This window comes from Rattus rattus, chromosome 5, assembly GCF_011064425.1.
Source record: "Rattus rattus isolate New Zealand chromosome 5, Rrattus_CSIRO_v1, whole genome shotgun sequence".
Classification (NCBI taxonomy): Eukaryota; Metazoa; Chordata; class Mammalia; order Rodentia; family Muridae; genus Rattus; species Rattus rattus.
Window position 1 is genome coordinate 96,634,529 of NC_046158.1, and position 11,830 is coordinate 96,646,358.

An 11,830-nucleotide genomic window follows, 5' to 3' on the forward strand; every position below is an offset into this window, starting at 1 on the left:
GCAGAGGATATGAGTTCTATTCCCAGCACCCACGAATGTCCCTAACCCCAATTCCAGAGTATCCAGTAGACAAATACTTGGTGCACATACATGCATAGAGGCAAAAATTATTAAAAAAAAAAAACAAAACTTTAAAACATGAAATTTTAATTCTTTTATACCCCTGGATCAGAAATCAAAACCCAATGTGTTTAGAGGGCTGGATTCCATGTGGAAGCTTCCAGGGAGAATCTGTTTCTTAGCCGTCTAGATGTTATTTGCATTCCTTGGCTGGTGGCCTCTTCTTCAAATCACTACAAGCTCTGTGTTTTCATGGTCACAACTATTACTGGCCATGATTAATGGTCTTGCCTCCCCCCACCCCACCCCAAAGCAGTTTTTATTTGAGGCAAATAGAAATCTGACCCAAAGGATTACAGTTCTCATTACTCACAACATAACTTTTTTTTTTCCTTTTTTTTTTTTTTTTTTTTTTTTTTTTTTTTTTTTTTTTGGAGCTGAGGACTGAACCCAGGGCCTTGCGCCTAGGCAAGTGCTCTACCACTGAGCTAAATCCCCAACCCACAACATAACTCTTAATGGCATTTCTTGAGCTGTAAATCTTGCTTCTGTTTGGAAAAGGTGCTGTGTTCAACATCCTCTAGGTGGGAAGAAGAAAGACCGAGGGAGGCGGAAACAAACACCTCGGCTACCGACACTGCTCTCCAGGTCTCATGGCCAACTAACAAGTCCTCGCTGTCTGGCCCGCAAGGTGCCACCCGGTGCCACCCAGTGCAGACATGGGCCACGTGACACTTAAAAGGACAGATGAGGCAGGAAGGACAGTGTACATCGCTTGGGGAGGAGCAGGCATTCACAGCTTCTGCATGGATGGGGTCATCCTTGTATCTCCTCAGGGCATACACCCTCCATCCAGTTCCTGCCATGGCAGAGTAGAATGGTCGCATCATCGATGCTCAGCTTGGAGCCAAAGACCTTAAAGTTCTCAGCAATGTGTGCTGGTGTCACAGACTTGGGGATTGACACCAAGTTCTTTTTTGTGGGATACCTGTTAGCACCCAGACTATAGTTTCATTCTACTTGGCTGCAATTGCCCCATTGGGGTCCTCCAGGAGAGAAGCGTCTTTCAGGCTTCATCCAGGGCCTGTCAAGGTCACCACAATGTCTTTTGGAATGGCAGCACTGAGTCACCTTCTCCTGAGTTAGGTGCAGGTGGCACTCAATCTGATGAACTTCAGGCTCCTCTCAATCTGAAGACACCAACTGCTTTCACTAAATCTTCATGCTTTAGTTGATCGGTGGCTGTCCAAGTGGCCCCAAAATCAGAGTCACTGAAAGTCACGTTTCCTGATGCATCCAGTGGGGAATAGTCAGGTCCAGGCTTGCAGCCTGCTGTCCAGTGAAAACAGCAGAGGTCCAGGTGGCAGAGCTGTAGGTCACTGAGTGTTGCTTGGCAGGGGCTGTGGGTCACTGAGTGTTGCCTGGCCGGCTCCTTTTACCATGTTCTTGTCATGGACCGTGAATCACAGCTTGCTGATGTTGAAGAACTTCTGGGGTTTTCTACCTGTTCCTCGTGTGTCTCTAGGAGGACCATGCCCACTGCCTTCTCATTCTGATACACCTGGGCACAGTCAGTGTTGCAGTACCCAATGTCAATAGCAACCTTCACTGTCACTTGGCCAAGAGGGGACATCCGGGTACCCAGACCTAGACAGGCCAGATGGCTAGCCATGACTGCTGCATGTTACACACCCTAGCCCACAACGGTGGCCCTGCCTTCTTAAGAGGAGCACATGGAAAGAATGATTTTGAAAAAACCTAGGCATGGGCTGGAGAGATGGCTCAGCAGTTAAGAACATCTGTAGCTCTTGCAGAGGAACTGGGTTCAGATCCCTGTGCCCAGAGAGCAGTTCACAACTTCAGTAACTCCAGTTCCAGGGATCCAATATCCTCTTCTGGCCTCTGAGGACCCCAGGACACACACATGCAGGCAAAATACTTATACACAAAGATAAATCTCTTTCTAAAAGGATTTAAAAGCCTAGTCATGAGCCAAATGTGGTGGTACACGCCTTCAATCCCAGCACTTTGGAGATGGAAGTGGGAGGGAGGTTGTGGTTTTAGAGCTAGCCTGGGCTAACTAGCAAAACACTGGCTCAAAAAAAAAAAAAAAAACAAACAAACAAACAAAAAAAAACGGGGTTGGGGATTTAGCTCAGTGGTAGAGCGCTTGCCTAGGAAGCGCAAGGCCCTGGGTTCGATCCCCAGCTCCGAAAAAAAAAAAAGAACCAAAAAAAAAAAAAAAAAAAAAAAAAAAAAAAAAAGGACCGTTCCTGGCTTGGCAAGTTTGTGTCTCACGTCTGCCTGTCAGTGGTTGGAGACAAAGGATAGGAGCCCTGATATGCTGAATTATTTAATAAAATGAAATGATGGCCATGTTTTTTGTTAAAATCATTGTCCTTTTTTGTTAAAATTATTACTAAGGGAACTGGGTAGATGTAACAACTCATTCAAAGGAAAATATTAGACACGTTTATAAACCAGAAGTTCAGAGATGCATTTGTAAGAGCAAATGAAGTTGAATCTTGCACAGGAGGGAGCCAGAGCTGTCCCTCCACTCAACAGAGCTTGTCTGTCCAGGCACAAGAATCTTCTGAACTGCTGTGTGTCCTCTTCTACCAAATGAAACAACAGGCTACAACCTGCTAGCTAGCCCTGAGTGACATCATATAATCAGGCGTGCTTTCCCGTTGACGAAATGCACCAATCCTTGTCTTGCTTTGAATTTTTAAAAAACATTTGCAAAAATATATATATATATACACACACACACATACACACATACATGTATATACAAGTACACACATACACACACACACACACACACACACACACACACACACACACCCTTTGGGAAACGAGTTATTTTTTTCTTATAATTCATTTCTTCTCTGAAAAGTGGGACGGAATTGAAGCCACTGGTCACCAGATGTACAGTCCAGCAGCAGCAGGTGTTCCCTTCCCAAATGCTCTAATAGAGCAGGATGTTCGCCCCACCCAGAAGTGTGGTGTGACCATCTCAAGATACAGCAGGGCTTGAAGCTGTCATACAGGGGGAAACGCTAGCCAATAATGGCCAAAGGAAGCCACCAAAGAGATCACAAATCCACCAAGTAAGTTGGCTGGAGCTCAGGGTCTACTTGGGATTTTGTATTCCTCTGCATGGATCTTGTTTGTTTGATCGCTTGCGTGGTTTTCTGAGGAAAGCAGGAAGGAGACAGAATCACGTAGCTCAAGCCAGCCTCGAATTCCCTAAGCGTGGAGAATGGCCTTGAACTTCTACCTCTCCTGCTTCCGTCTCCTGAATACGTGCTCAGTTTTATGCAATGCTGGGAATCAAACCTAGCACTTTGCTGTCTGAGCTACGTTTCTAGCTTCCTTTCCTTAGGATCTTTCTTTCTCTGTTCCCTACTCACCCACCAACCCACCGTGTGTGTGTGTGTGTGTGTGTGTGTGTGTGTGTGTGTGTGTGTGTAAGGTGAGGATTGTTTGTTTTTTTCTTTGAATTTCTTTCACTTTCGTTCCTGTCCATCATTTTGTATACTCCACCTTTACTTGACTGAATCTGAACCTTAATTTCCTCACAAAATGGAGGCGTCATGAACCATGGAAGTGCCTGCCTCCCTGGAGAGGAGTGAATAGTCTATCAGATCATGCAGTCACCCAGACTAGAGGTGGCTGCCCCAGTTTCCCACCTGTAAAACAGAAGCACAGTCTCACAGACGTTGTGCCTTATAGGGACTGTCCTCTGGGCCGAGGTGACTGTTTGCAGTTCTACTCTGAATAGACCTAGGATTCTGAGCCGCCTCACCCAGGCTCGGTGAACTGAATTTGGAGTGAGCTGAAGACGAAGAAGTAGATGGCTGAAAGGAAATACAGAATGGCACTGGGCTGGCCTGGGCTCAGGGTGACAGATGAAGTCCCAAGACCTGGAGACCTCGTGAGTCAGTGGGAAGAGATTAGCTCTGGTGAGAAAGGCACTGCAGGGGAAGCCAGAGGGAGAAGAGAATGTGTTCTGGAAGCCTGGGTGTTCCTACAGAGAGTAACTACACTGGCATGTTGGCACACATTCTGGCCAGGTTGCCACTCAAAGCTGTTCATTCCTACTCTTTTCTCCAATCAGTAAGCGTTGGTTGTGCACATGTGGGAGGCTCCCTAATTCTGGGAGCTCATTGCTCCTACCCTGCCCTCTTCCCCAGAGTGGAGTGATGCATTTTAACCCTGCCCCCAGTGCCCTACAGAGACCATGTGAACAGCTCCACTTGGGGTTCAGAGTGCCTGGGGTTGTCCTGGTCCCTCATTTTTCTGAATCTTTTCCTACCCCCAAAGGGTTGTTTTCCAGTTGCGAGGAGATGATTCCACCATCCTGTAAGGACTTACACCAATTCCTAAAGTCACTTCTACTTCTGTTAACTCAGAGGGTATGGTACCACATGTCTGTAATCCTAGCACTGCAGAAGCAAAGGAAGACAGATGCAAGCTGAAACCATTTTGATCTAGCCAGTGAGTGCCAGGCCAACCAGACGCTTTCGGAAGTACAGTATCTGTCCCTGAAGCCCCTCGGGGGTTTAGGAAGTCTCTAGAGTCTCCAGATGCATGCCATTAGCACTGCCCTTCTTGCCCCATTAGACACAGCAGAGGAGCCCCCCCAACCCGTGTCTTCCAGCAGCCCTCCCCCCACCCCCGCTCAGTCTCCCAGGGACCCACCTGCAGTACTCCTCGTGGCCAGCAGGGGACGGCATAGCATCAACGGACAGGTGCAGCGGTAGGGGCCCAGGGTCTCCTAGAGCTTGGATAATTATTTACCTTAGACGGACAAGAATATCCTAGATTGTGGGCTTTATCTTTACAATATGCTTCAGGAGGCGGTCTGGGCTTTCTGGGGAACAAGGAGATTATCAATTATCCATTCACTGAACAGGAACTTACCAGGCACCCCGTGTTGCAAAGAACTCACTGTGTATCTAGAACAGACCTGTCTCTAAGAGAGGGAATAATTTCACTGAACGACATATTTACTGAGAAGTTACTAAGTGCCAGGCTCATTTCTAGGCACTTTACCTGTGTTCTCTGGAGTCCTCCTAATATTCCTGGGATTTGAATATTTCATGCCCACTGTCACTAAAGCACCAAGAAAGGGGTTAAATGACACCAAGGGGAAGTAGGGACTGGACCTTCAGGGTCCAGTGTACAATGTCCCTGTGTCAGGAAAGAGTATATGAATAGATCCAGGATGGAACGCACACCAGGGGCTGGACCTTTCAGACATCCAGAGTTGGCCATAAAGATGGCGGAAGGGAGAGGAGGCAGAAAACTGATCTCTCTCTCTCTCTCTCTCTCTCTCTCTCTCTCTCTCTCTCTCTGTCTAGACCCACATTCCAAGGCCATGTTACACTCTGAGAAAAAAAATCCTGTCTCTGGAATCAACAAATCTTAAATTCTAGGCTCCACACAGCACATTCTAGGTGTGTTTCCAAAGGAAAGTCACTTTTTAATGAAGACTTACTGATTTTTTGGTGAGTGTTTGGCCTGCAGGTAAGTCTGTGTAATACGCATGCAATACCCACAGATGCCAGAAGAGGGCATCAGATCCCTGGAACTGGAGTCACAGATGGTTGTGAGCCACCCCGTAGATGCTTGGAATAGAATCTGGGTTCTCTGGAAGATCCACAGGTGATCTTAAGCGATGAGTCATCTCTCCAGCCCACGAAAGTCGCTTTTACTTATTTCTCTTCTTTTAAAGAATTATTTATTTTATGTATGTGAGTACACTGTCTTCAGACACCAGAAGAAGGCATTGGATCTCATTACAGATGGTTGTGAGTCACCACGGGTTGCTGGGAATTGAACTCAGGACCTCTGGAAGAGCAGTCCATGCTCTTAACCACTGAACCATCTCTCCAGCCTTGTCACTTTTATTTCTAAGAGCTTCCATCTCAGCTGGAAATGGGAAGGTCTTCCTCACTGGGGTGAGTTATATGAGAACTGTAGAAAGATGCCCCAAAAAACAAGCCCCAGAGAAGCCGGGTGTCAGTGTCCTCACCCCCTGCTACTCAAACAGTACTTGGAGCACAAATAATCGGTCCTCCAAAGCCCCACCCCTCACCCTATTGAACAAAATGTTACTCTCCTCGTTACCTCACTTTCCTCCCTCTGTGCCAGTTAGCTACCTCACCCTAACACATTCATCATGGGTCTCACATGCCCCGCCTCCCTGCTTTTTTTTTTTTTTTAGCTCATGCTTGTAGGGAACAGAGGGACACCCAAGTGAAATCCTGACTGAATGAGTATCGCTAATGTAGGGATACCCATGTCAAAGATTATAGACTCAGACCCATGGAAAAATAGCAGTCTCCATCTCCTGCCAGGGTGGGCCTCAGAGGGAACTGGGAAAAGCCTTCACTTCTGGTCCATGTGTGGATGTTGACAGTGCATACAGAAATGTTCATCATAGCTTTATCCCACCAACACCTCCATGTTTAGGGCCTTAAGAATGTTCCTCTACAGAGACTGGACCTGCCGAATTAGCTAGACTTGATCCAGTATACATTAATCTTGCCTCCTTGCTTATCTGTCTGTATTAACATCACCTCCTCCTTCAGCCGTATGCAGTAACTTCCTGTTCAAGTCTATATAATAAACACTGAGCTTCCAGAGCGCTGTGGTTTCTCCATCCAAGAGCCCAGTCCACCCAGCCCAACTTCCTGTATGGTATGTCTGTGTGTCTGTCTTTTTGTCATTCCCTTGCTGTCCACCTCAGATCAAGTCCCAAGGACTCAACACATGCTTACCTTGAACATCATTCCCCTGCCTCTGCCTTTTGAGTACTGAGAGTGTTCTACCGCACCTAGCTCTCTCACTAGCACCTCAGATGCCAGTGTTTGGGGGAGATACATAGGATTCCCTGTAGCCTACAGACTGTACCCCATAAACAGCCCCTGGTCCCATGTGTCTTGTACAGAAGCAGGGTTGGGGCAGCGCTCATGCAGGGTGTACCACGCACCGTACAAAGGAAACTGAGGCCAAGTCAGGGGTGCCTGGCTGTTATACAAGCAGCCCTGTCCAGAGTACCCTGCCGTGTGAAGGCTCTTGCTCCCCTCACGGCCTGTTTTGCCCTACGCTGTTAGTGGGTGGGAGTCAGGGTCCTCCACTGATGATGTCTGGGGTCCCGAATTTGTTTGTTTGTTTTCAAGGCAGGTTCTTCCTGCATAGCTCTGGCTGTCCTAGAACTCACTATGGAGAACAAGGTGGCTTGGAACTCCGGAGATCTACCTGCCACTGCCTCCCGAGTGCTGAGATTAAGAGAGTGTGCCGCCATCTCTGAGGGTCCCAAGTTTAAACTTTCCAGCTTGGAAGGAAATGGCAGGAAATAATTCTCTGAGGATTCCAATACAGATCACTCCCCGGGCTAACTCCCAAAGCGAGAGAGACTCTCGTGTAATCACTCAACCTCAGTAGACCGCTCTGGGAGGTGAACAGATGCAGATTTATTGGGGGAAAACAGACACAGAAGCAGGCTGCCCATCTGATGGAGCCTAGAAATTGTGTCAGTGGCTCACAAGACGAGAACTGGAAACACGAAGGCCCCTGAAGATCTTCCTAGTCCAACCTTTTACTTTCTACTATTCTTTCAGGGGTTGGGAGCAGGGGTTGGCTGACTTGGTTTGTGTTTGTGTTTGTGTTTGTTTTGTTTTGTTTTGTTTGAACTGGGTTTCATTAGGCAGCCTTGGCTGTCCTGGAACTCACTCTGTAGACCAAGCTGGCTTCAAACTCAAGAGACCTGCCTGCCTCTGCCTCCCAAGTGCTAGGATTGAGGATGTGAACCACTGCACCCGGCTTCCTCCTAGTCAACAGAATTCTTAAGAAAACAGAATGGGGTTCAGAAGGAAGAGTAGACACTGGGAGCCTTGAGGCCCAGGAGTGAGGAGCAACCGCCCTTCACACACTCTGAGTCCCCACCTTCTTAGGGTAGCCAGGATGGAGGCTTGGGCTCCTGTCCAGGAGACAACTCAGGTTGGGACAACAGGGCAGGTGGGCCTGTAGGTCAGCCTCAGCCGCCACTGGGAAGGAGAAGAGGCAGTTGCAGGCCTCACACCCCAGGCGCCAGGCCACAGATTAGAGGCAGCTTCCTGCTTGGCTCTTGTCCAAGGCCATTTCACAATTGGGGGAAGAGTGCAGGGCTGAGAGTACCAGGTTACTGCTCTCCCCACCCCCACTCCAGCCCTTCTCAGGCCCCCTAGGGAGCATGGGCCAGGCCCTGCTGCAAGTTCAGAGTGAAGAGAGTTGCAAGAAAGGAGACAGAGGCTGGAAACATTTGCAGAGTGGGATGGAGGGGCACTGCCACCTCTCTCCCTCCTCCCTCTCTGACCACCTGCAAGCACTTACACAGCAGGGCTCCTTTTAAGGGTGGAGTGGTCAGCTCAGGTCATTCCCATAGCAACTCTCCTGCTGAGTCAGAGGGGTGCCTGGACAGCCAGGGGCCCATAAGTGCCACAAGAAACAAGGTCATGGTCAGCTTCCCATAAGGAGACAAAGTGCCTGGCAGACAGCATGTTCCACAGAAGAACATGGTTCTTCATTTCAACATGCCTGAGGCCAACTGGCTCAGCTGACTGAATTCAGGCAGGAACCAAGAGAGAGACGTAACCGTGTGCTCAAGATTCACTGTGCCCTTGTTTATGTGGTCAGCTTTGTGCTGGTTCTGTGTGGGATTGAAGTAGGAGGCAGTGATAAAGCACCCAGAGTCTCCTGTCTGTCAGTCTTGAGGAAGAGACAGAACAAACCTAGGTGAAATGTCAAACCACAAGACAAGGCAGGAGGAAGCAGGGGCCATACTGGCTACATGGTCAAGGAGAGCCACTAAGCGGAGAGAGACAGCCTGTGTGCAAATCTCAGGAAGAATGAACCCGAGGGAGACAGACAGAGCAGAGAGAATCAGGCTGTGCAGAGAAGACAAGAGAAATCTCTCCCACAAGGAAAGGAGAAGGGGACAGGACTGAGTGAACACATCTGGGGGACAAGGACCTGCTTCCCCAAGAGAGCTGGTGTGCCTTGAAGCCAAACATGGCCAACCATACACAGCTTCCTTGTTGAGACTTTTTTTCCTAAAGCTGGCTCCTAGGTATCCACGGGAAGTGTCTGAGGAAGGTTACAGTTTAGAGGGTGAGTGCGTGAGTGTGTGTGTGTGCGTGTGTGTGTGTGTGTGTGTGTGTGTGTGTGTGTGTGTGTGTGTCAAGGCCAGGGAGACCAGTCTCTCCATCGCAGGAAGTGCTCTGACAACAGGAAGCAGCTGCAACATGCTCCAGGGTCCTACTAATGTCTCTCACTCGCCTACACTGACTGTTGTCCCCCGCCCCCACCTCTCACCCCCACAGAACAAACTGTTCTTCAAGAAACTCTGGGGACAGAGGGTTCACACCTGCTCCCAGGTCTGTTTGGGTAAGTCTTCATGAGCCCAGACTGAGAGCCCAGTAGAGCCCGGCTCATCTCAGCCTTCCTCTCTCTCTCCCTATCTCCTCCCACCCCAGACCCAGGTACTGTACACTGGGACACCGAAGCCCGGACATTAGCTCCGGGAAAACTGGAAGAAAACACCTCATCCTGGGACTCTCAATAGTGTCTCCAAGTAGGCCTTAAACTTCAGGCCTCAGACTCGGAAGTCGGGCCGCTCGGCCGTGAGAAGGAATCAAAGCACTGTGTTCTAAGCTGCACTCTCATTAATCGGCCCTGTGGTATTGGACCAGTTGCTTCCTGTCTGGCTCTGTTTCTTCCTCTGCAACACGAGAAATTGGGATTGATGGATTCTAGGGTCCCTTTCGTTTTAAATTGTGCAGCTTCGACGTTCTGAGACTACTTTAGGGTGCTCACAGGGACTGGAGCTAGAACGGCTGAGAGGAAAATCAGGATCAGACTCCAGCTGGGGTCCATGTAGAGTAGAAATGAGCTCAAGGGGCTAAGTACAGCTTAGGAGCCATTACTATGCTACAGGGGGACTGAGTGCCGTTCCCGGCGCTCACATCAGGTGAATCACAGCCTCTATAGCTCCAGGTCCAGGGACTCTGACCCCTTCTCCTGAGCCCCATGGGCACCTGAACTCACAGACACATAACCACACACACAGACACATACATGTATATATAATTCAACATATTAAGCATTTTAAGTAAGAAACTCAATTCAGAACTTCATATCTTCACTCAAAGACAGATAATGTCAGCAGAGTTGGCAATACTTGTAATCTCAGAGCACTGAGGCAGGAAGATGGCTGGCTATGAGTCTGAGGCTGGTCTGTGCACAGCGAATACCAGGGCAGCCTAGGTTAAAGTGTGAGATCCATCTCAAAAATAAACAAAAATATGAAGAAGGCAAGCATGATGGTGCACATCTGTAACTATGGGCAAGCATGATGGTGCACATCTGTAACTATGGGCAAGCATGATGGTGCACATCTGTAACTATGGGCAAGCATGATGGTGCACATCTGTAACTATGGGCAAGCATGATGGTGCACATCTGTAACTATGGGCAAGCATGATGGTGCACATCTGTAACTATGGGCAAGCATGATGGTGCACATCTGTAACTATGGGCAAGCATGATGGTGCACATCTGTAACTATGGGCAAGCATGATGGTGCACATCTGTAACTATGGGCGCTTACTACTCATGGGGTTAGGAGCCCTTACTACTCTTGTACATATATACTTCCAGCACGTTGGAGGTCAGAAGCAGGAGGATCTGGAATTCAAGGCCAGCCTTAGCTATGTCCAGGCTGCGCTAAACAAGACCCTGTTCTTCAAAAATAAAATAAAACAGAAAAGAGAGACAGAGACTAAAACTGACTTGGGCCTCTTGACTTGAGAATTTCTCTCAAGAAGAGCTATCCAAGAAGGGGCCAGCAAGGCAGTTCAACAGGTGATGGCACTTGCCACATAAGCCAGGCAACCTAAATTCCATCCTCAGAATCCACACAAAGGTAGAAGGAGAGAACTTACGCCACACAGTTGTCCTCTAACCTCCACACGGTTGCTATGACATGCATACCCACACATCACATAATACACATGCACATAGTAATAAATTAAATAATTCAATAAAAAAGCAATACTAGGCACACAGCAGCACATGCCTGTGATCCAAATATTTGGGAGGCCAAAGCAGGAAGATCACTGTGTGCGTTTGAAACTACTCTAGGCTGTATTGTGAGTCAAGTCCAGCCTGTACTACATAGCAACACTTTGTTTGTTTAAGAAAGAAAAAATGGAAGAAAGGAAGAAACAAAGAAAGAAAGTGCAAGCAGCCTGTAGTTTTACTGAAAATTCCCAAATTCTTGGTATAGAGGAGCTAGGATGCTTCCAGATGCTGGATTTTCTTGGTCTCACACACACAAGACTGGGAAAGGGGAGAAGCACTGGGGGAGGGAAACACTAGCCAGAGAAGAGCGGGTTATAGTCATAGCTGGGAAGAACAGACCCCAGCCTTCCCAACTCTGTGTCTCCCTTAAGACACAGTCCCTTAATGTCCATTTCAAGTTTATTTAGTGTAGGAAAGAAAGAACGTGCCCTTTACCTTCCCGGGATTTGATAATTAAGTTTAAGCTGGCAGTGTTTGTGTGGGGGTGGGGGTGGGGATCTGTTCCTGACAGGAGGACAGGGACCAATAGCAAAGTAAGATCTAGAAGTGTATGTGGCTTCTTCAAGGGAGCGGAAGACTTAAGATTTAGAGAGAAGATGAGTGGGCTCTCAGAAGAACAAACAGGTGACAGACCGTG

General features: G+C 48.2%; 1 pseudogene; it reads right to left on the reverse strand.

Annotated features, from left to right (window-relative positions):
• Positions 1-575: 575 nt before the first annotated feature.
• LOC116900957 lies at positions 576-1,732 on the reverse strand (annotated as a pseudogene).
• Between the last annotated feature and the right edge of the window lie 10,098 nt (positions 1,733-11,830).